This window comes from Chrysemys picta, chromosome 17, assembly GCF_011386835.1.
Source record: "Chrysemys picta bellii isolate R12L10 chromosome 17, ASM1138683v2, whole genome shotgun sequence".
NCBI lineage: Eukaryota > Metazoa > Chordata > Testudines > Emydidae > Chrysemys > Chrysemys picta.
The window spans coordinates 511,048-533,056 of NC_088807.1; the positions used below are offsets into that span (position 1 = coordinate 511,048).

The 22,009-nt window shown below is 49.7% G+C and overlaps 2 long non-coding RNA genes across 5 annotated transcripts in view; one reads left to right on the forward strand and one right to left on the reverse strand.

Annotated features, from left to right (window-relative positions):
* The window catches only part of LOC101945990 (uncharacterized), a 332,752-nt gene that overhangs the window by 284,887 nt on the left and 25,856 nt on the right, over positions 1 to 22,009 (forward strand). The window contains exon 8 of one of the 4 annotated variants that reach the window (XR_010593505.1): positions 7,128 to 10,038. The exons of 2 other annotated variants lie outside the window; for them this stretch is intronic. This is a non-coding gene — a long non-coding RNA (uncharacterized LOC101945990). Of the gene's footprint in view, positions 1 to 5,013; positions 7,102 to 7,127; positions 10,039 to 22,009 lie in introns of those variants that run through there. One more of the 4 variants, XR_010593506.1, reaches the window with a different exon arrangement.
* LOC135976367 (uncharacterized) overlaps positions 3,565 to 22,009 on the reverse strand; it is an 82,783-nt gene continuing 64,338 nt past the window's right edge. Inside the window, exon 3 of the long non-coding RNA XR_010593510.1 lies at positions 3,565 to 4,736. This is a non-coding gene — a long non-coding RNA (uncharacterized LOC135976367). The remainder of the gene's footprint in view (positions 4,737 to 22,009) is intronic.

Below are 22,009 nucleotides of genomic sequence, written 5' to 3' on the forward strand. Positions count from 1 at the left end.
GATACAAACAAGCTAACTGGGTGAATTAGTGGGCTACAAGGCACGAGACAGATTAATTACATTTTTGAAGCAGTGTTCAAAAGGGGAAGTTTGTTTGTAAGTGATGGGCATTGGCGGAAGTTTGCTCTTTGGCATGGGTTAGAAAAATGCCATGCTAAGGAAAGCCCCTTGCCACTAGCTGGTGGGGGCTTGGAACCAGGGTGGACCGGCAGCTCCCTATCAGCTTCCCGCTCCCCTAAGTTCCCTGTGCAGCAGCTGCCTGCAGTTTAGCTGTGTCCCTCCCCCCCCACTGCCATGGGCTGCTCCCCCAGACTCCTGCTTGCTGTGCCGGGGGGGGGGAGGGAGGGAGGGAGGGAGGAAGCGGGGGCGCTAATGTCAGGGTGTCGCCCTTCCCCCTGCTCCTGCACCCCGCTTACCCCATCTTCCACAGAGCAGGGCTCAGGCCTGAGGCAAGCTGATCTAATTAACGAGGCAGTGTACTTAAGGGAAATGCACATATCTCCCTCCATTCCTGCTGCCTTGTAGAGTGAGAGCATTAACCCTGGAGGGCTCAGCCAATTGCCAGTTCATCATTTAGCAGTAAGGGAAATATCCCACCCTCTGACTCCACCTCAACCAAGCTTCACAAGCATCATCACTGTGTACCAGTATTAAATTGTTCGTTTAAAACAGAGAGAGAGAGAGAGAGAGAGTGTGTGTGTGTGTGTGTGTGTAAAAAATTTCCCTTGAACCTAACCCCCTCATTTACATTAATTCTTATGGGGAAATTGGATTCGCTTAACATTGTTTTGCTTAAAGTTGCATTTTTCAGGAACAGAACTACAACATTAAGTGAGCAGTTACTGTTCCAGGAAATATCTAGCTATTCCCCTGTGCTGCCTCCCACTGCAATGGAAAGAAACCTTGATCTGTTGGTGTGATAGAGCTTGTGTGTGTGTGTGTGTATACACACACACACATGCAGATTTGACCTTTTATCTGTTGGCACGCACACATACATGCACCATTACACATATTCACACAGACATCACATGTCTCATGCACACCACACAGATACCACGTGTAAACATACACATTAGACATATGCACAGAGCAATTACACCACAGCCACAGTTCACGCTCATTCTCTCTCCCTCACTCACACACACACTCTTGCACATTACAGACACAAAGGCAGGTGAGGGGAGAAAAATAATTGTGTTGTAGTTTTTAGTCTAAAATGTAGCTGTCTCTGCTGGGCGTATTGAGCTGTTGGTGTGAGCAGAGTCTGTGTCCGTGCCCTAGTGCTGTCATTTTCTCTGTCATGCTGTCTAACCGATTACTGTTGTGAATGGAGCCCTCACACTGGAATTGGATTCATTGGTTTAGATTTCCCTGATATGTAATTTTCCTAGGGGTTGCTGACTCCCTTCGAACGGCTACCCCAGGGAGCCAGAGAGGCCACAGCAATCTCTGTGCTCTTGTTAAGCTCACTTCCTGCTTCCCCTCCTTGTCTCCCTACTGCTGAGGACCAGGGCAGAAGTTGGGCTGTGTGTAGCAATATTTCCTATTCCTTACATCTTCCTCCAACATGTCGCCCTTAAAGACACGTTTCCAATGCTGCAGGCACACCTCTGATGGCAGTGTTGACGTTCCCTGTGGTGGCTCTTAGGGTGACTATCCCGGGTGATAAAGGTCGCTCTAGCCTTGCAGAGAAAGGCAGAACAAGAACAACTGGCTGGAAGTTAAAGCCAGGCAAATTCAAATTAGAAATAAGGTACACAATTTTTTAACAAAGAGGGTGATTAACTCCTGGAACAAACTTCCAACGACAGTGATGGATTTTCTATCACTTGTCATCTTCAATGAAAACCAGACACCTTTCTGCAAGAGATTTTTTAGTGAAACATTAGTTACTAGGCTTCATACGGGAGTAACTGGGTGACATACTCTGGCCTGTGATCTACTGGAGCTCAGCCTGGATCATCTGCTGCTCTTAAACTCTGTAAATCTAAGACTGAATGCTGGGTTTGGACCTTTGTCTCCAAGGGTTTGCTTGGAGCACGTGTAGTGTGGTTTTTGCAAAGCATTTCACCAGCAGGTTCTCACGAGCCCACACCATGTGGACTCATGCACACCACAGAGTGGGTGCAAACACAATCGACAGCAAGTCACTGTCTTTTGCACAGGTGTAAATGACTGCCCAAGGTGTGAGGGCAGTGGGAATCAGGCACACAGAGTTGCTCCTGAGAAATTCTTTGGTTACTTGTATTTCACTTTGCTGTCTCCAGTGTCTCAGGAGAAAGCACTGGCGCTTCAGTCCCTGGGACCAAGGCTCTCCCTTGACCTGTGTGCCCAGTACATGGTGTACGTCCTGCCAGTTAGTGTAACACCACCAGGTCCAGCTCTCTGTTGCCCTGCACCAGGAGCAGTTATTTATACCAGTGCACAACACTAGCGGTGCAGGACGCCAGCATTTGCACCCCATTTGCAGAAATTACTGAGAGGCGTTTTCTGGCCTGCATGCTGCAGAAGGTCAGACCAGCTGCTCACAACAGTTCCTTCTGGCCTTAAAAATATATAAATCTGTGAAGGCCAATAAATGACAGAATTCTGTAGCTGTGCCGCCAATCCTCCCCACTCCCTCCTTTTCATGCTCACAGATCAAAGACGACGACAACAGGGACTCCAGCAGCTGCCAGTGTCATTTCAGGGCACTGAAACGGACAGGCTTAGACTGCCTGCTGTGCCGAGCTCTTCACAAAGGGGAGTGCTCCCTTCCATATCAATCCTTCAGTCTCTAATGGATGTGGGAGTGGGGGGAGTAATTGAGTCCCTGATGAAAGCCACTGGGGGATGGCACACTAGGGCTTCGCTTCTGCTACCCACTGCTCTCCCATTACCCTCCCTGCCAGCCCACCATGGGACAACGTCTATGACAAGGAAGTCTCTGAAATTCCAAAGCAGCAGCTCGGGGAAGATCTCATCGGGTGAAATTCACCCCCCGGAGGAGAGGCCAGCACCACCTAGGTACCACTTTAGTCCTGGCTCCTGGAGAAAGTATGTGGCAGATCAGAGCAGTGGGGCAGAGGACTCAGAACGCCTGGGTTCCTTTTCAGCTCTGGCAGAGAGAGCCAGGCACTTCTGGTCTCAAGTCCTAGCTTTGGGCCTGCCTGTGTGATCTCTGTTAAGTCGCTTAAATCTTTGTCTCTCTGTGTACAACAACCACCCTGGCCTGGCTCCCAGAAGGGTTGCAATGCTTGGTTAGTACTTGCCATACACTTGGAGACCCTTAGATGGAAGGGGCGAGAGCGGAGCAAGATACTGTAATCGATCCTGTTTCTTTCATGATGATGTCATTGTGTTCCTATACGCCTGACTCAGCCAAGCTCAGGGCCCCGTTGTGCTGGCTGTGGTGCAGACACCAAGGAGATGTCTACATAGGAAAAGCTGGGCCCAAGCTAGCGTGGGTCCCAATGGCAGTGAAGATAGAGCAGCAAGGGCCACTTCCGCGTGGGCTAGCAAACCCATTCCCAGGGTCTGTGCCAGGCTTGTGCTGCCGGCTGTTACCTGCACTAAACGGATTCGGGCTAGTCTGTGCACAACTTTTGCTGTGTAGACATACCCATGGTGTGAGGCTGTCCCTGATGACGTTTGACATGGCTGGGAAGGTAAATTCGTCCACATTCCTTTAGAGTCCCATCTGCTCTGACACATTCGCACGTTGGGGTTTTTTTAAATAATGTTTGGGGCAAGGTCTTTGCTCAGTTGCAATGCGAGTTCTGGCCCCGAGTCCTGTCTCTGCTCAGGCCACTTTGCGCTGACCTGTGTAATCCATTCCACTTCTCATCTGAAAGGGGCACCAAGGACAGAAAGGATTCGTCTTTCTCTCCTGTGCATTTTAAACTCACAACTGAACAAATTCTCATGAACAACAAGGACTCTGCTAGTAGGTAATTAATCCAAAAGGGCCTACATCAAATTTTTCACAATCTCTTAGGCCATATTGATGAAACCCAATCTGCTCTGAACACACCCTGACGGTCGCATCTAGTTTTCATTTCTGGGATGTGATTTTCTTCGTTTTTCCACCTCCAAAGCACCAACCAATGCGCAGGCTCAGTTATTTATTTAGAAAGGGAAGTGGATTATCCCAGCTCCACTTTGATATATCACCTGGCTTTCACACACAGAAACTAAATTGGTTCCAGAGATCAGATGAGTATAATGTTAGATCTGTGCAAGCCTTTGAACATGGCTAAATCTGGAAGCGTTAGATGTTAGTCTGTGAAGTTGCTGCTGCATTAAATCATTATGAGCATGCACACGCACACACACAGAGTTTATCCCTTTCGAAGGGGGCGTGTGTTGCCTTTATCAAATCTTGTTTGTCATCTTACCAAAGGGGAAAAGGGGAATTGAATTTGTTTCACACGTTAATGGTAGCTTCATCCCATTGACTTTGCTGGGCATTTTCATTACATGAATATTGCACTGTTTGTAATTAAAGAATAAATGAGAGCTGGGAGTGAGTCAGAGACAAGAGGCAAAGGTGGGGGAGGTCGGTGAGGTATAAATAATATGGTGCTGAATGTGGTGTAAGAACCTATATAGAATAGACTAAAGAGTCATTGGGGAAGTGGAGGGGGAAAAAAGCCTCTAACGACCAGGAGCTGGACCAGTATATTGATACACTTACTTACCGTCACTAGCTGTCTCTGTGTCCTCTCTGGCGTTCCAAGCAGGTAGTGCAGTCCCTGGCAAACAAGAGAGACAAAGTTAGCACTCAAGTTGTGTGGAAGCCTGTTTGTATATCTTTTTTGTAGTTGTTTTCTTTATTAAACATCTTCTGTTTGAGATGGATGGTCATTCCAGAAATCATGGTGGAGCATTGACAGGGAAAGCAAAGGAGAACTGATGTCAGGATGAATGGGGAGGGCGGGGGAGGGAGAAAGAAGGAGGTGGGTGGAATGCCTGACTTGGAGGAGCCATGATACACTGGCCATTATGATAATCTTTTATTTTTAATTTCAGTGATGCTCTTGGACCATCTTTGCCAGGACGAGGTCATCCCTAAATAGCAGCAGAATCAAAAGTGTTGAGCCGTGTCACTTTTCATATCAGGGCAAACCGATAATACTTTACCCTTCCAAAGTGACTTTCATCTGAAGGTCCCCTGCTCTAACCATAAACCTTACTCCTCTTCCAGAGCAGAGAACAGAACCCCAGAGTCCTTATTCCTAGCATCCTGACACTCACGACTAGCCCCTGCTCCAGGCTTGGAATAAAACCCAAGAGTCCTGGTTCCCAGACTCCGCCTCCTCTAACCACGAGACACCATTCCCCTCCCATACCTAGAACCCAGGCATTCTGACTCCCAGCCCCTCTGCTACCACCACAGCACCTCATTCCTCTCCCCAAGTTATGACTAGCACCCAGAAGTCCAGGCTCCCAGACCCCCTACTCCACTCTAAATAGCAGACACCATCATTCAGGATGAACTAATTTCACTTGGTTTTTTTACACAATTCAAATTCAGGAGTGTTCAAATGGGAATCTGCCACTTCCCTGTTCAGACAGGAATCGGCCCTTGCAAAGAGCCAGGTGGCGCTAAGCAACCCTAAGGCTCAGCTTGGAACAGCTTTTGGGAATTAAAATGTTTTCCTGACGTCAGCTTGTTCCTTAATGGCCTTCGATTGCCTACAACTTTCCTTGTCACTTTGAGAAATTCCCCAGCACAGAAAGGCAGACATGTCTGTTTTTCACGCAGCCTTGGTTTGGCGTCAGTGTCAGATGCTAAGAAAAAACTTCCGAGACCCCCTTGGCACTTCGGTGTTTGTCTCTCTCCACTCTGTGGCTCCTGACAGCAATCAGGAACCCCTCTCCCCCAAACAACCGACATTGCAAACAGAGTTTAATTAGCCAGATGTGCTGGGAAAGTGTGTGCTGTGCCTCAGAGAACTTGGGGTGCCAACTGGCAGAGGGCAAAGGGGTACATAGGAGTTCATAGGGCTCCCCTGGGTCTGGTGTCTACGTAACAGTGTGACAAAGGGTGGCATGCGAGGTCTCTACCAACAGTCCATAATTCACTGTGAGATGGACGCCTGGCTGATATTTAAGGAGTTATTTGCCGTGTTGTTGTAGCCATCTTGGTCCCAGGATATTAGAGAGACAAGGTAGGTGAGGTACTATCTTGTGTTGTTTCTGTTGGTGAGAGAGACAAGCTTTCGAGCTTACACAAAGCTATTCTTCAGGTCTGCTGGAAGAGCTGGCTTTCAGCCCCTCTCCGGCTCTAACCACTAGACCCCACTCCTCTCCCAGAGCTGGGAATTGAACCCAGGAGTCCTGGCTCCCAGGCTGCTACGCCACTCATTAGGCACTGCCTTCATCCTACTTCCCCCGGACACATGATCACACCTTCTCCCAGGTCTAGCCAGCTGCATCTGCTAACACCTGTTGTGCCCCGGCGCAGGAGGCTCAGGCTTGTAAAGATGCTCTGCCCACGCCGGGGCTGCGTGACCCTCGACTCTGCCTGCAACAGCTCCTGTCCAGAGAAGTTACCTGCCCTCAGGGTGGGTCTTTGCTGGCAGGGGAGAGTCTCCTTGGAGGTGAGTGCTGAGCAGGAGTGGCATTGCAGTGCTGCACTGCTGGCTTGCCACGGCCACAGTCCTACTTCTAATGCAAGGGACTAGAACTCCTGGGTCCTATTCCCAGATCTAGGAGGGGCCCCAATCTCAGTCAGGTTCTCTAGGAGCTACTGTACTGTTATCACTGCCAGCAGGTTTAACATTGCTCACTCATATTGATACCTGTCTGGGGCAAATGATGTTAGAGGCTCAGGTCAGATGGGAACCCAGGTCTTTTGGAAACTGCTCTGAAATTTATCCAACAACTCTGGACTGTGGAATCTGGTCTCGATCTTTCCCATACGGCCTCTGCCAGGAGCTTTCCAGCAATTCCTTTCTCCAAGCGAGACTGCGGCCCCAGCGTGCCAGGCATTGCCCAGACCCCAGCCGCGATCGAGGCCCTGGTGTGCTGGGTTCTGCACAGACTCCCAAAAGCTCATCGTCTAAATGTGTTTTAGTTCAGTTTGCTAAACACTGACAATTTTTAACCATAGCCTGTAGAGATTTCTTACTGTTTTGCAGATCAGCTTGGTCCTCTCTGAAAGGCTAGGAAAAGAATTGCTCCTACTTTACTCCCTCCATAGAATTGGTGCTTACCAAACAATGCACGAACACATTTCCTTTGCAAGCAGCTGAAGCACTTTTCCCTTTAGCCTGGAATGGGCAATCATGGCGCTGTTTAAAAAAGCAACACAAGCCACGATTGGAAGTTGCCATTTTTTTTTCTTCCCATGTTTCACATCTTCCTCCCCACAAGTGAGATTCATTGGCCGGAATGATCCTGTTCTCTGCACAGCACACAGGCAACAAAGATTTCTGACACCAGATTGTTAAATTGCATCAGGGCAAATTAAAAACAGCCCCAGGATTGCTGAGCTGTGAGCAATCCACCAAAGAAGTCGTAAAATCACACAAACGTCAACTGAGATTTTTCAGAACAAACACAGAACAATTCATCTAAACCACGAAGCTACAAAATTTTGCTGCAGCTCCTGTGAAACTCCCTAGGGCGAAGCAGCGTGAATCTCTCTTCGCACATATGGGGCCCAATTCTCTGTTGACCTGCATCTTGTCCAAAGATTCATAGATTTTACAGCCAGAAGGGACCATTAGATGACAGTCTGACCGCATGTATGACAGGCCATAGAATTTCACCCAGTTACCCATGTGCTGAGCCCACTAAGTTGTGTTTGACTAAAGCAGCTTCCGGAAAGGCATCTGGTCTTGATTTGAAGACATCAAAAGATGGAGAATCCACCACTGCCCATTGGTAGTTTGTTCCTGTGGTTAATCATCCTCGCGGTTAGAAAGTTGTGCCTTATTTCTCATTTGAATTTGTCTGAGGCTACATGCAGCTGCTGTATGCACACATGTACATACACCAATGCAGCTGCTCTAAGCTGCTGGAGAGAGCTCTCCCTCTGACTTAACTACTCCAGCCCCCGTGAGTGGTGATAGCTGTGCTGGCGGAGAAGATCTCCCACCGACATAGCGCTGTCCACACCGGCACTTAGGTTGCTGTAACATATGTCACTCCCGGGGGTTGTGTATTCACACCCCTGACTGACACAACTTATACAACCTAAGCAGCCGTGTGTACAGAGCCTGGTTCTTGTTCTGCCTTGCTCCCTTAGATTTAAAGGGCCCTTTAGTACCTGGGATTTTCTCCCTGTGAAATTGCTTACACACCACAGTCAAGTCTTCTTTTTGATAAACTAAACAGATTGAGATCTTTAAGTCACAGTGCAGTCATTGCCAGGACAGGGTAAAACAGGAACTCACTCTGGTTTAGTAGCGTTTTACACTGGTGTCAAGGACTGCTCCACCGAGAACTGAGACGGTAGCTGCACCCAGACGCCCGTGCCTATTAACAATCCAGCCCATGGTCAGTTTCCTGGCAAAACATGAGCAAATGCTCACATACTGAAACAAACAACAGGTGGAGAGTGCCTGTCCCAGAGACTGAGTGGGCTTCTAATTGTGTTTCCAGCCATGGAAGAGGAGGCAGAAATCTAATGAGGGACTTTCTAGCCCAGGACTGGCGTTTGCAGACTTGTGCTCCCCCTCCCCACACCCCCTGCATGTAACAATGTCCCCTCTGTAGCTTAAATGGGCTCAAATACAAGAAATCGGTTAAAGACTAATTAATGAAGCCTGCACGGTTTGTTTTCCGGTAAATGAAAAGAGGGAACGGGTGTCTCTACCTGCAGGGAAAATAGCGTCCTGCTATACACGGGCCAATTAAAAGAACAGATTTGTAAGATGAAACTTGTCCCCTCTCCCAGTCGGTAAAGGTACTCAGTCATTCTAGTCACGAGCTCTGAGGTCAGTTTTGTCGCTGTCTCCATCTCTGCGTCTCACTTCCTCACAGAACCTGCTTTGGAAAGAGACTTTCGCCAAGATGGAGAAAAACGTAACATGAAATCCCTGCCCTGCATTTCCCTGGCTAGCAGGGGAGATACTCGCAGTTTGGGGCTGATGGAAACCTCCTAATCCGGCTCCTCCGGACACTGCAGCAAGGTTTATACCCCTACACTTTATGAAAAACACAGCAGGTTGCCACAAAAACGCTCGGGATGGCGTCAGTTCAGGCCAAGGCTTCATGGTAAGAGGCAGGAGAGGAATAGGAGCAGGTGGAGAAATAATTACTGAGATACGGCAGGGTTACTGCAATGGGACAGTGCTTGCCACGCAATCACAGCTCCAAGCTGAATGCAGTGCTTTCAAACAGCTGAGAGCTGCTGTGCAAGAAAACAATCAGTGCCGCCTAGGGTCTGCTAGCTGGTCACCAGGTTATGTAAGGAAGATAGAGGGGAAAAGTCACTTTAAAGAGGGGTGTATGTCTGCTGGCTACCGCCCCCTCCTCCCCACGGCACACAGCTCATAGAGATGTGTACATGCATGCACACACACACACACACACACACACACACACACAAATCTGTGCACGCCCCCATTGCACAGCCAAACCTACAAAGGTGACTGCATATACACACACGCGCACACGCCAAAGACATACATGCCCTGGCTGCACACCAGTCCCTGCTGGCAGGTCGGCCTTTAACCAGCTGTGGCTTTAGTAACACTAGATTAAAAATCCCTGCAGCTCAATTTTTCTTGGCTTCTGCTTTTGGGGAAGCTGGGGAGACAATACTCTCTGTGTAGGACCAGAAATGAAGGGAGGTGAGAAACCGCCCACCCATGTTTAGACTGGAGCTCTCGGTTACACTCACGAGGGGTTTCTCTCTTTAAATCCTTTTCACCTAATTGCTAGTCAGGTAGCTCAAGAGTTGCCATGATCACGGTCTATAAACACTGGCCCGGGGAGAAGATCTCTGTGAGCAAAGTGCTCTTTATACGAGCAGACAAAAGAGCATGAGATCTAATGGCTGGAAGCTGAAATCAGCATTGCTCAAACTGGAAACAAGGTACATATGGGGGGAATTAACCATTGGAACAGATTCCAGAGGCCGGTAGTGGATTTTCCATCCGTTGGCGTCGTTAAAGCCAGGTTGGGCATCTCTTTGCCAAGTCACTGGGCAGGATGCAGCAATCTCTGGGAGAAATCCTCTGGCCTGCGCTATGCAGGAGATCGGACAGGTTGACCACAATGGATCCTTCTGACTTTAATGTTCATGGGCCTGGTTCTCTTTTATTCTGAGTCCCTTGGCGTGGCCAGAGCACTGCAAATGAGAATCAGACCCTATGGACGATGCTGCTCAGACCCGTGTTCCATTGTCCGTAGCAGCCACGCTCCACCTGCTCTCCCCATTCCCCTGCCTCCTTGCAGCACAGCTGTGAGACTGGTTCCGTTTTAACCCAAAGACATTATCTGAGCTGGTGAGTTACAGCCCAGCTGCCCCCTGGCCTGGCCCCACCACCAGTGCTTCCAAGGGTAAACGACAAGGCAACAGGATAAATTCCTGCCACCTTGTCTCCATCCATCAGTATTAAAAGCAGCGAGCGTCTGATTGGCCGCATGTACAACCTGAATGTCAGGGTGTCATTCACACGGAGCTGATACGCTACAACCTGCTGGAGTCCAACAGTAAGAGGATCCCCTCATTGCTGAAGACAGGAACACGCCTCTCAAATCAAGTGTTCAAGCAGCGTCCAGCAAAACTTCGGGAATCAAACCCAATGGGCTGGATTCCCTCTTCTGCTCCTTGCACAGTCATTTGCACCAGTGCAAGGTGGTGCAAAACACTATCAATCAGATCTGTTCGCACTTTGCAGGCATGTAAATGATGGAGGATCCAGCCCAGTGTGATTCTAGCACCTTTCATCATGCCATGGGGATTTCTCTGCTCACTGGCTCCCAGCTGTGTCGCTCCACTTCCCACTGCCAGTGAGTGCAGGGGGGGGCGGGGTGGACCCTTCCCCCAAGCAAGACGGCTAGGGTGGGGGGGAGCAGAGCAGGCTGGGGCCGGGTTGTTCCACTTCCTGCCACTGGTGAGTGCGGGGTGGGGGGAGCGGAGCCCTTCTCCCCAAGCCCCGTCCCACGAGCAACACAGCTGGGACAGGGGGGAGCGGAGCAGGCTGGGGCCGGGTTGTTCTGCTTTCTGCTGCCGGCGCCAGGCCCCCTGCTTATCCCCTAGGCTGCTCTGGGCCTGTGGGGCCCCCCAAAGCGCCCCCCCACAGCTCCTGCCACCGCAGTCCCGCAGGCCTTGAGTGCAGCCCAGACCCTCCACGCGGGGGGAGGTGCTTCGGCTGCATAGGGCACCATAATTGGTAGGAAGAGGGCTGACAATAACGCTACCATGATTTGCACCAGCTGTGGATGTAGATGAGTAGTGTCTAACAAAGTCTATTTGCACACTACCCGTGCTGCTCCCCTTTGCTCTGCCCTACCCCATCACACACTTCCCTGCACCCTCCCCCCTGCCTGCACCGCTGAGGAAGTCACGCTTTCGACTGAATGTATTTGGAATAATAGCTAGCAAATCCCATAGCCCTTGACAAATGGTACCTCTCGGCTTAAAATGCTGAAGTCTCCTAATGCAGATGAGCTAAAAAGGTTCGTTGGGAGTGTAGAGAGCTTCCTGCATTCACGTCCTGGCAAGGAGAATATCCTCTCAAGGACACGGAGGGATCACAACTCTTCCTCTGTGTGGAATTGATCATTCACTCCTTGTTAGAGGCAGAGAAAGGGTCACTGGGGGGTTTGTGGAGAAGGTATTAATGGTGGGGACGGGGGGGAGGAGAGACTCCTACGTGCATTTAGAAAATAGGCAGCTCTTCCCGAGGTGGAAACATTGTCGAAAGCACAAAAAGCCTCTACGTATGAAAGGGCAACCTTGACCGCGTTGTCAGGCGACGGAGTCCGTTTCCGGGAGCGTGAATTTTCTCCTGACATCTCCATGCAGGAGCTGGGGCGCTGCAGCCTGTTTTAATTAGAAACAGCTGTAACTGCAGGTTGATTGTCCATGCTGCTGACATACAGAAAGGTTCAGTGGCTATGAATTTGGACAGGTGGGGGGAGGGACCTGTGGTGAGTTCGGTCACAGAGACCCCCCCCGTTAGGGCTATCACCTGATGTGCTGGAATTACCTCTGAGCCTGTTTTCCCTGCCAGCTTGGGACCAGCCTGCTGCAACACAGACCCAGGTCTGGTCCACGCCCCCAAAGCTACAGACTTTAACCCAAAACTGCTCAGCAGGTCACCTATCTCCAGCACCCAGACACCCAGCTCCCAATGGGATCCAAGCCCCAAATAAATCCATTTTACTCTGTATAAAGCTTATACAGGGTAAACTCATAAATTGTCCGCCCTCTATAACACGGATAGCGAGATATGCACAGCTGTTTGCTCCCCCAGGTATTAGTCACTTAGTCTGGGTTCAATAATAAACAAAAGTGATTTTATTAAGAATAATAAGTACGATTTAAGTGGTTTCACGAATAACAGACAGAACAAAGTAAGTCACCAAGCAAAATAAAACAAAACATGCAAGTCTAAGCCTAATACATTAAGAAACTGAATATGGGTAAATCTCACCCTCAGAGATGTTCCAATAAGCTTCTTTCACAACCTAGACGCCTTCCTAGTCTGGGCCCAATCCTTTCCCCTCGTACAGTCCTTGTTAGCTCCAGCAAACATTTTAGGTAGAAACTAGGGGTTTTCTCATGACTGGAAGTCCTCTTTCTTCTGTTCCGCCCCCTTTTATAGCTTTGGCACAAGGGGGGAATCTTTTGTCTCTCTGGGTCCTCACCCCGCCTTCTAAATGAAAAAGTACCAGGTTTAAGATGGATTCCAGTATCATGTGACATGGTTACATGTCCTATAAGACCCCAGCCTCCATTCTTCCAGGGCTGGCCCACAGGTACCCAGGAAGGTTTGCAAATAAACAGACCATTTACAACCAATTGTCCTAGTCAATGGGAGCCATCAAGCTTCCAAGCCACCATTAATGGCCCACACTTTGCATAATTACAATAGGACTCAGTTAACTTTATCATTCTTGTATCTGAAACTAGGAATATGCATTCATACAAATAGGATGAACACATCAGTAGATTATAGGCTTTGTAATACCACCTTACAAGAGACCTTTTGCATAAAGCATATTCCAGTTACATTATATTCACACTATAAGCATATTTCCATAAAACATTATGGAGTGCAACGTCACAGGACCTGTCCTTAAGACAGCAATAAAGTCTGTATTAATTTCAGCACAAGTGAGAGGTTTTGAAACCATCATGCCAAGTCCAGTTATTTACTACCTCGCGTCGGCGTCCCTTGTGCACACTAACTATAAACACGTCAGCTCTCAGGCCTGGTCTACACTGAAAAGTTACAGCGGTACAGCTGCATCATGGCCCCTGCCCGGCCTCTGTGCAGACATTGCCCGCAGTGTAGGCACGGCGAGGCCGACAGAACAGGGCTTCTCTCAACCGCGCTAACTTTGTTGGTGTGGGGGAGGGAGTATTCCTACACCGACAGAAAAAACCCTTCCACCCACGTCTGCCACAGCTACTCTGGGGGCCTATGCCACCCCTCCTCTGCCTAGCTACATGGCAGCATAGTCTCCACAGGCCAGGTGTCCGCTCAGAGTGGTCGCCAAACATTTTACCTTGTGCCCCCCCTTACCGCTGTTCGCACCTCCCCACCCCCACCCTGGCTGGGAGCGGGGCCGCAGTTGGGGCTGGGACCCAGGGCCAAGGCGGGGCCAGGAGCAGAACTGTGGCAGACCGCAGTCGAGGGCCAGTGGCAGGGCCGCAGCTGGGGGGGCACTCCCTCCCTGCCCCAATTGGGGCTGGCTTGGGCCCCACAATGTCCCCCTGGGGGGGGGTGCCTCACAGTTTGGGGTCCACTGTCTAGCAGGTAAGTCACTGGCTGGAAAGCCACAAGCTGTAGGCTCAGTACCTGGGTCTGTCAGTGTCAGTCATTGGGGCTGACGTTTTCAAGGGCCCAGCACCCACAATGGGGGCCTGCGTTTTTAAGCTACGTGGAGCAGGGTCTCTGCCTTCCTCTGTGCTAGCACAGCGGCAGACACACAGGTAAGTAATAACAACTGTGTCTAACAAGGCTTCCTCGCGAGTCTGTTCCCGTGCAGGCAGCTGAGTAAGGGCAGGTTTTCAGCAGCCACTGTAAGAACTAAGGGCAGCACCCAAAGCGAACTCAGTGAGCTGCACTCCCAGCCGTAAGCTCCCGGCCGTGGCGCCGCATCTATTAAAATGCGGATTACAACATTTCCTTTCCTCTGGGCTGTGGGCCATGGACTGAAGCAGGACTCAAGGCGTGAATTTCAGCCCTCGCAGGTTTCTGCAGGGGTTGTGCTCGGACCTTTCCAGACAGATAAAACGAGTCCCTGTCCCACAGAGCTTGCAATCTCAGCAGACAAACCACAGGCAGGAGGGCAGCAAGGCACAACACAGTTCAGAGCCCCTGCAGCAAGGCACAACACAGTTCAGAGCCCCTGCAGCAAGGCACAACACAGTTCAGAGCCCCTGCAGCAAGGCACAACACCCTTGCAACAAGTGGAGGTCCAAGCCAACATTTTTGTCTGGATTTTTCTTTTTCCGGGTCATGGAAAGAGTTGGCATGTGTCTCAAGATCGCTGAGCTGAGGGCAGTGGTGCAAGAGGCTGGGGCACAGAATGGGGAACCCACAACGTTTGGCAAAACAGTCCCGGTGCCAGGCGCTGCATCAGGACAGGCTCTGGGTGGGAAATGAAGAAAATTTGCTGTTCTCACGGGAACAGGGGGTCTAGACTGTTCCTACCATCTCAAAAACTCTTGCGTCTGCAATAAGATACACACAGCGCAGCGTGGTTAATAAATTGCATTAGGTTAAAAACAAAAATAACAAACCAATGCAAGGCCCAGTACTAACAATCATGTAATTTCCAGAGTTATTCCTCCACAGCGGTATTTGGCGACATTAAAATCTAAGACACAAAAAGAGAGGGCCGCCTGTTTAGACGTCTTGTTCGGTCAGCCCAAAGTGAAAGTGGATTCAGTGTCCTGTCTAAGCAGCTGGAAGCCCCAGCCCAACCCAGCCCAGCGCTGTCTGGGATTTGGGGCTTTTCAAACTCCCCTTAGCCCTTTGAAGGCTGTAATTGTCAGTAACCCACCGCACACACACACTGGATTGCTGTTTCACGTAGGCTTGACAGAGTGCCCCTTTTTCACACGGTGGCACACATTATGAATGTTAATTATCACTATTTGCATTAATTATTTCTTAGGCCCACAGGCCCATCTGACATAAACACAGACTGCAATGTCGTCAGCATGGACTGCAACAGGAGAGCGCCCCCTACTGAGCCACCCGCCCTGCTCCCTGCACCACACCAATCCCTAGTGCTGCACTGGGGTTTGGGGGGTCAGCACGGACTGTGGGGGAAGAGCGCCCCCTACTGAGCCTCCCGTCCCCTGCTAGACCATCCTGACTGCTCAGATCACAAGCGCAGGCAGGCGAGCACACTGATGCCGCTGGGGGCTCTTTAAAGCACAATAGGAAGGGAGCGATGGGATTTGTTTAGGAGACGGGTGCCCTACTCATCGCTGGATGGCGCTGCCGCCGGGCAGTTCCAGGGATTAACTCTGCCTGGCCCATGACCCTTCCCTGGTCACACTCCGTCACTTTCTCTCTCATTCCAGGAACTGCAGCCTTGTGACTCGACCCTGCAGCCAAGTCACTACGGGGGTTCCCCTTACGGGGGTGTAACAATGTTCCTGCTCACCAGCCGCATCCCCTTTGCCTGCCTTATGGTGCAACTCCCTCAGTGGCTGGCAACTGGCAAGGGAACCCGAGTCTGCTCTCCACTCCGGGTCCCAGCTCTCCTGAACCCTACTACGTTTCCCTGAGTCCTTCCCTTACCTTCTGGCTCCGGGTTTGCCAGTCTCTCAGCTTCTTCCTCCCAGAGAGCAACTGAAGCCACAGCCCCAAACACTTCTCCCTTCTCCCAGGGAGGGGCTGCAGCCTACTTCCCTGCAGCCTCTCTGCTGTCGAGAAGCCCTGCCTGTTCCTCACAGGTGCATTTCCCTCTCATTAGCTTCCTCCAGCCTAAATCTCCAGATTGCAGCCTGATTAGCTGATGGGGCCCACCTGGCCGGATTCAGCTCTTGCAGGACCCCGTCCCAGGTGCCCTCCCCTAAAGCAGAGCCAACCAATCCGTGAGGCTCGGTGCCTGTGATGGGTAACGGGGTAACAAGCACTAGGTACGACAGCTATTATGAAACTTGATGTTTTATTTTTTCATTTGAAAGCCAACCAGAGAGCTGCATTCTCAGGTTCCCTGGCAGCCCTGAATTATAGAACCGTGTTCAGCCTGTAGCAGACGGGGAACCCCCCCCCCCCCCCGATAAAAGAACAGGACAAGTGGCGCCATGGCAAGCTCATTCATTAGTGATAAGAGGGTGAACTAAGCCACCCTCAGAATGCCGGGCGCATGCTGCAGAGGCGACACCCGCCTCCCTGCTCTGTCGTGGCAGTGCTTGGCAGTGGGGCGTGGGCCGCTGCAGCTGTGCAGCCATGTGCCGTGTTCCCCACCTGGCCATGCGAGCGGAGCAGGCGTCGTCTCGGTTGGTGACTGGTTGAGAAACCGCTCGGAGCTCCTGAGAGGTGAAGTCGGAGGTTCAGTAATTACTGCTCAGGGTGCTGAGCTCTGGCTGCTTCTTGTCATTAAAGATCACCGGCATTTTCCCCACCCCAGCAGTACGATCCCCGTGTTTCTAGTCAAAATCCCAGCCGAGCCAGTGCATTCCCTCGCAGGAATCCTCCACACTCGGGGCATGGTTTTCTAAGGTGCAGTTAAGAGGCCCAACTCCCCTTGACTCAGTGCCTTGAAAAACTTCCCCCTTTCTGCCCTAACCTGTTGGCGGTGTTACTGCCCGGCTCTTAGACAGCTGCTTTATCCCAGAGGAGGCTGCATCTCCCGGAGAGCCATTAGGCATGACTGGTGCTAGGTAAATGTAGCATATTATCCTGACAAAGGCTTACGTAAATTAAATGCCAAGTGGTTTGTCAACTGTGGTTCAGCACAATCAAGCAGGATGAAAATAGCATTGCTAAATAACTTTAATTAAAAAAGAAAAGAACCATTAAATGCATAAAAAGATGATGATAGGAGGGCAGGGACGGACTCAGGAAATCACAGCCAGCGAGTGAGTACAGCATTTTATCAGCTGAAATTATTGCTCCCCACAGGTGAAATTCAGCCCAGAGCAAAGACCCTCTTTTCAGGGTTTTAATGGGATGCTTTAGGCTGGCTCTTTGCACAAGGGTGAATTTCATTCAAAGTTCTGGCAGCCGGAGATATAAGAATTAAGGAGAGGATAGAAGCATTCATGGGAAAGTCATTTGACTGACCTGTAGGAGTCAGAGATGATAAGAAGAACAGGAGGACTTGTGGCACCTTAGAGACTAACAAATTTATTAGAGCATAAGCTTTCGTGGACTATAGCCCACTTCTGCATATATGCATCCGAAGAAGTGGGCTATAGTCCACGAAAGCTTATGCTCTAATAAATTTGTTAGTCTCTAAGGTGCCACAAGTCCTCCTGTTCTTCTTTTTGCGGATACAGACTAACACGGCTGCTACTCTGAAACCTTTCAGAGATGATAAGGTAATTCTGAGGTTCAGTACCATATGTGTTTGCTTAAAATATCTGTATTTGATGTTGTCCTAGGGAAGCATACTACTCCCATAGTTCGCAATATTTTGAGATATGCAGAGAAATAAAAATATCTGGAGCAGTTCTCTTCCCTGTGGGTTGGTTTTCAAAATTGAAACACTACCAACATTTGATTAAATAAATCTTGCATGTGGCAGAATTTTAATAAAAGTTACTTAGATCTGGATAGTGCAAGACAAGTTCCTTCATGGTAAACAGGCTTGGAGGGAAGGGAAGTTGTTAATATTATTCAGAAGATCTTCATGCAGCAGTGGTGGAAATTGGGTTAAGATGTTTGGGTGCCTGAGGGAGCTCAGTGGGGAAGGGAAAGATATCCCTTTCACACACATGAAAGCAGAAACTTGTGATCTAGAGTAATGGGTCCAGTTCTGACCTTTCCATGCTCCAGCCTTCCCTGTGAGAGGAGACGTTTGCATGAAAGAGTAAAAGAACATTTGTGATGCAAGAACTTTGTCATTATTATTCTCCAGTAACAGCAAGAATCCACAAGCAGATGGGGACCCTGTTGTGCTGTCCACTGCACAGACAGATAACAAAAGAAAGTCAATGCCTCATACATTGTACAGTCGTAGATTTAAGACAAGATGGTGGATGAAATCAACTTTTATCGACATTTACTGATAAAAATCTAATCCTTCCAAACCTAGTTAAACTGCATTAAATCTGTGTGTGTAATCACTCTTATTCTGAATCAAGTGGCCTTAATTTGGTTTAGTTTAAACTTTAAATTTACACCTTTAGTTATTTGGATTAACTTTCCTGAGTGTGCCCATACAGACAAGTCCTTATTCTACATTGGTAACGTTGCCTAGTACAACGGGGCCCTGTTCTTGGCTGACCTTTGGTTTTACCATAATAACACAATAAGTTAGAAATTAAAACAAAAAATATTTTTGATGAAAAAAAATGTAGGTCAAAGTAGTTTGACCAGCTCTATATAGATGTAAGAAAGCCAGTTTCTGTTTTCAAAATGTGGTGAGTATAGGGTGACCAGACGTCCCGATATCCGCCAGCAGCACTGTGGTGGCTTTTTAGCACAGCCGGCAGGACTCGGCTTTTTGTTTGGTTTTTTTTTGCTCTGCCGGCGGGCAGCCCCCCCCCAGTGTGTCCCGATATTTTCTTCCCCTCATCTGGTCACCCTAGGTGAGTAGGATCACAGGAACTGCCAGACTGGATCAGACCAAGGGCCCATCTAGAAACTTGCAAAGGTCAGGTATGGGCTGATCTGTCCATGGTGGAAATTTCTTCCCAACCCTTGTCAGTTGGAGGTTGGTTTGAACTAAGACACAGAGAGGCCCAATCCCATCCCAGACCATGGGTTTGTCTGTTCGGGAGAGATGAATTGAGACTGGAACAGGTGCAGAGAAGGGCTGCTATGATGACCGGGGCACGGAGAGGCTAAAAGAGCTTGGCTTGGTTAGTCTACCAAAGTGAAGGCTGAGAGGGGGGTCTGATCACGCTCTATAAATACACCCAGGGGGTATGCTCAGAGAGGAAGGAGAGCTAGGGAAATGCTAGCACAAGTACAAATGGGGATCAACTGGCCAGGAACAAATGTAGACTGGAAATTAGAAGGTTTCTGACCCACAGAGGAGCAATGTTCTGGATCAGCCTTGCACTAGGAGCAACGGGGTCAAACAACCTACCTCATTTTAAGATGGAGCCGGATACATTTATGAACAGAGTTATACGATGGGGTGACCTGCAAGACCAGGGTCTCGATGACCCTTCCAATCCTTTGCTCCTAACTCTAGCTACTGTCATTCTGGATATTCTTATTGCCCAAATGAATGGCCAGTTGTTGTTTTTGAATACTGCGAAACATTTGGCTTCAATATCTTGTGGCAGTGGGATCCAGAGGCTAATTGGGCACTGCCTTATAGGAGAAGTTTCTCCCTTACCTGCTCTGTTAGTGGCTGGTTTATGCCTTGAAACAGGAAGGTTTATAGACCTTCCAAACTTCTGACATTCTTTGTTTGCCTGGGGACATTTTAATCATAACTGGTGTCAATCTGAGTTTGCAGATTTGCCAGCAGAGATCTCAAAACCCTAATCTGATAGAGCTCCATTGCTGGAGCAGGACAAACGCACCTCTCTTTAAGTGTAAACTGGTCATGAATCAGCCCCCAGCCTTTGCTTGTTCAGTCACCTAACAAAGGGAAATGCATTGGGTAAGGGTAACTGATGATCTTTGGCAGAGGCGCCGTATATCACGTCTCCCTGTTTCACAGACCTGTGCTGCCTAACTTACGGCCTGCCAAAGTCAAGACATATATTTCTTCGTTCACGCTGTGTGATGGGGAAGGTGGTTAATGATGCCCTGTCTCCTTCCACTGAACAAAGCAATTCACCAGCTGCAAGGCAGCGCCGCCAGCAACAGCAATGCGGTGGAGCCGGTTTGCTTGCAGTGACCTTGGAGTTTTGGGGAACGTCTATCCAGTGAGTGGCCGCTAGTCTCGGCGCCTGGGGTGGGCTTCGCAACCCAGGCTGCAACATCTACGCAGCTCGTTTTTGCACGGTAGCACAAACCGGAGTCAGCTCGCGGTTGTGTAGACGTGCTCTTGAAGGCTTGGGGCAGGGGGAGCTCTGGCTTTACTTACAAGTCTTTCCTTGTGTTCAGGACAGAGGATGTGGTTAATGCTTTGGACAGGGGACCGGGCACATTTCCCTGCCTGACCTGTCACTGCAGCTCACTGGGCTTTGGCTCCCCAGCAGAAAATGGGGCTCATAATCCTTTGTGTATTTAAATTGTTCGCACTTTAGGGCAGGTCTGTCCTATGCCACGTCCACACCACACCCAGCACAATGAGGCCCGGATCTCAGCTGAGGCCTCCAGTTGCCACTATAAAGCAAATTAATAACAGTGCAACGACAACTTGAATTTAGGAGGTAAAATACCAGAACATCACAGAGACTTGTGGCTGTGCTGCTACCTATAGAGTGCAAGGCGAAATCCTGGCACCCCCTTTCAAAACGTGCCCCCAAGTCATCCAGGAGACATGCAAGAACCAACACCCCCCCTCGTTAATCTTGGCGGATAGTAAATTGCTGCCTCATATCCATCCCCATCACATTAGCATCCAGGCAGGAGGGGTGGCTGTCAGGAAGCAGGATTTAGAAAGACTATGGGAACTCAATCTTGTGCCTTTAATGGAAAAGGCTGGGAGATTTAATCAGCCACTCAGTATTTGCCTCATTGCTTTACCAGGAAGAAGTTTGACTCTGTCATGCAAACTGTTAGATGCTGAGGCTGGATATTAGTTTTCCTGGGTCATCTCCCATAAATTGGATGAATTTCAGAAGGCTTTAAGTGCTAAATGGGGAGCAGCGTAAGTGCCGACGGAGCATACCGTTTGCAGGGCATTGCTAATGGGCTCCTTGTTCTTACTGTACACGCTCACCAGCTCATTGGGTGCTGAGGGTAATGGGGTGCAGATGGGGGGGAGGGTAAGTGGTCTGTGCAGTGGGACGATGGTCTTACTTGTGGCCTTGTTACTATAAGCGATCGGGGCCCCATCGGGCCGGGCGACGCCCAGACCCCGGCCGGGATCGGGGCCCCATCGTGCCAGGCGCTGCCCAAACCCCGACCAGGATCGGGGCCCCGTCGGGCCGGGCGCTGCCCAAACCCCGGCCGGGATCAGGGCCCCATTGCATGGTTTAGGATTCTGTGGAGTTTCTGAGCTATCAGAGGAGCATGGGACTCCATGGTCGGGCTAAAGACCCCCTGGTAAGGGACAGGGTGTGGCACAGCCTCTCTCAGATCTGTTCTGGGGATAAGAAGAAAGCTCCAGGTGCCAGTCCCGCAGCAGTGCTGCTCCTATCTCTCCAGCACAGAGCATGCTTGCAGAGCCACGTGAATGGGGATTCGACAGCAGCTTCTCTCACCTTCTATTTGGTGCCGACTCTTTTATTTTAAGTTAAAGGAGTAACGAGAGAAGCCCTGTCGGGAGAAGATGCCAGCATCATTTCCAGAACAGGTGGTGCAGCATGCAGGGGAAGGGGCCAGAGCCATGCGAGGACTTGAGCACAATTGCAACAACAACCGTCCCTACCAGCGCTGCATAAAGACGGGAAGGACTTTCGCTTTGCTTGTTTTTTGTCGTGTTATTTATATCCTCTCCCAGCTCAATTTCCAGCTCCCGACTGTCTTGTTTGATCATTTGTAGAGGGCAACTTCATCTTGTATACAACTGCACTATGAAATCTCCCTTCAGAAAAGACATCTGCACCAAATGCAATTAGTTAGCTGTTACATTTGTC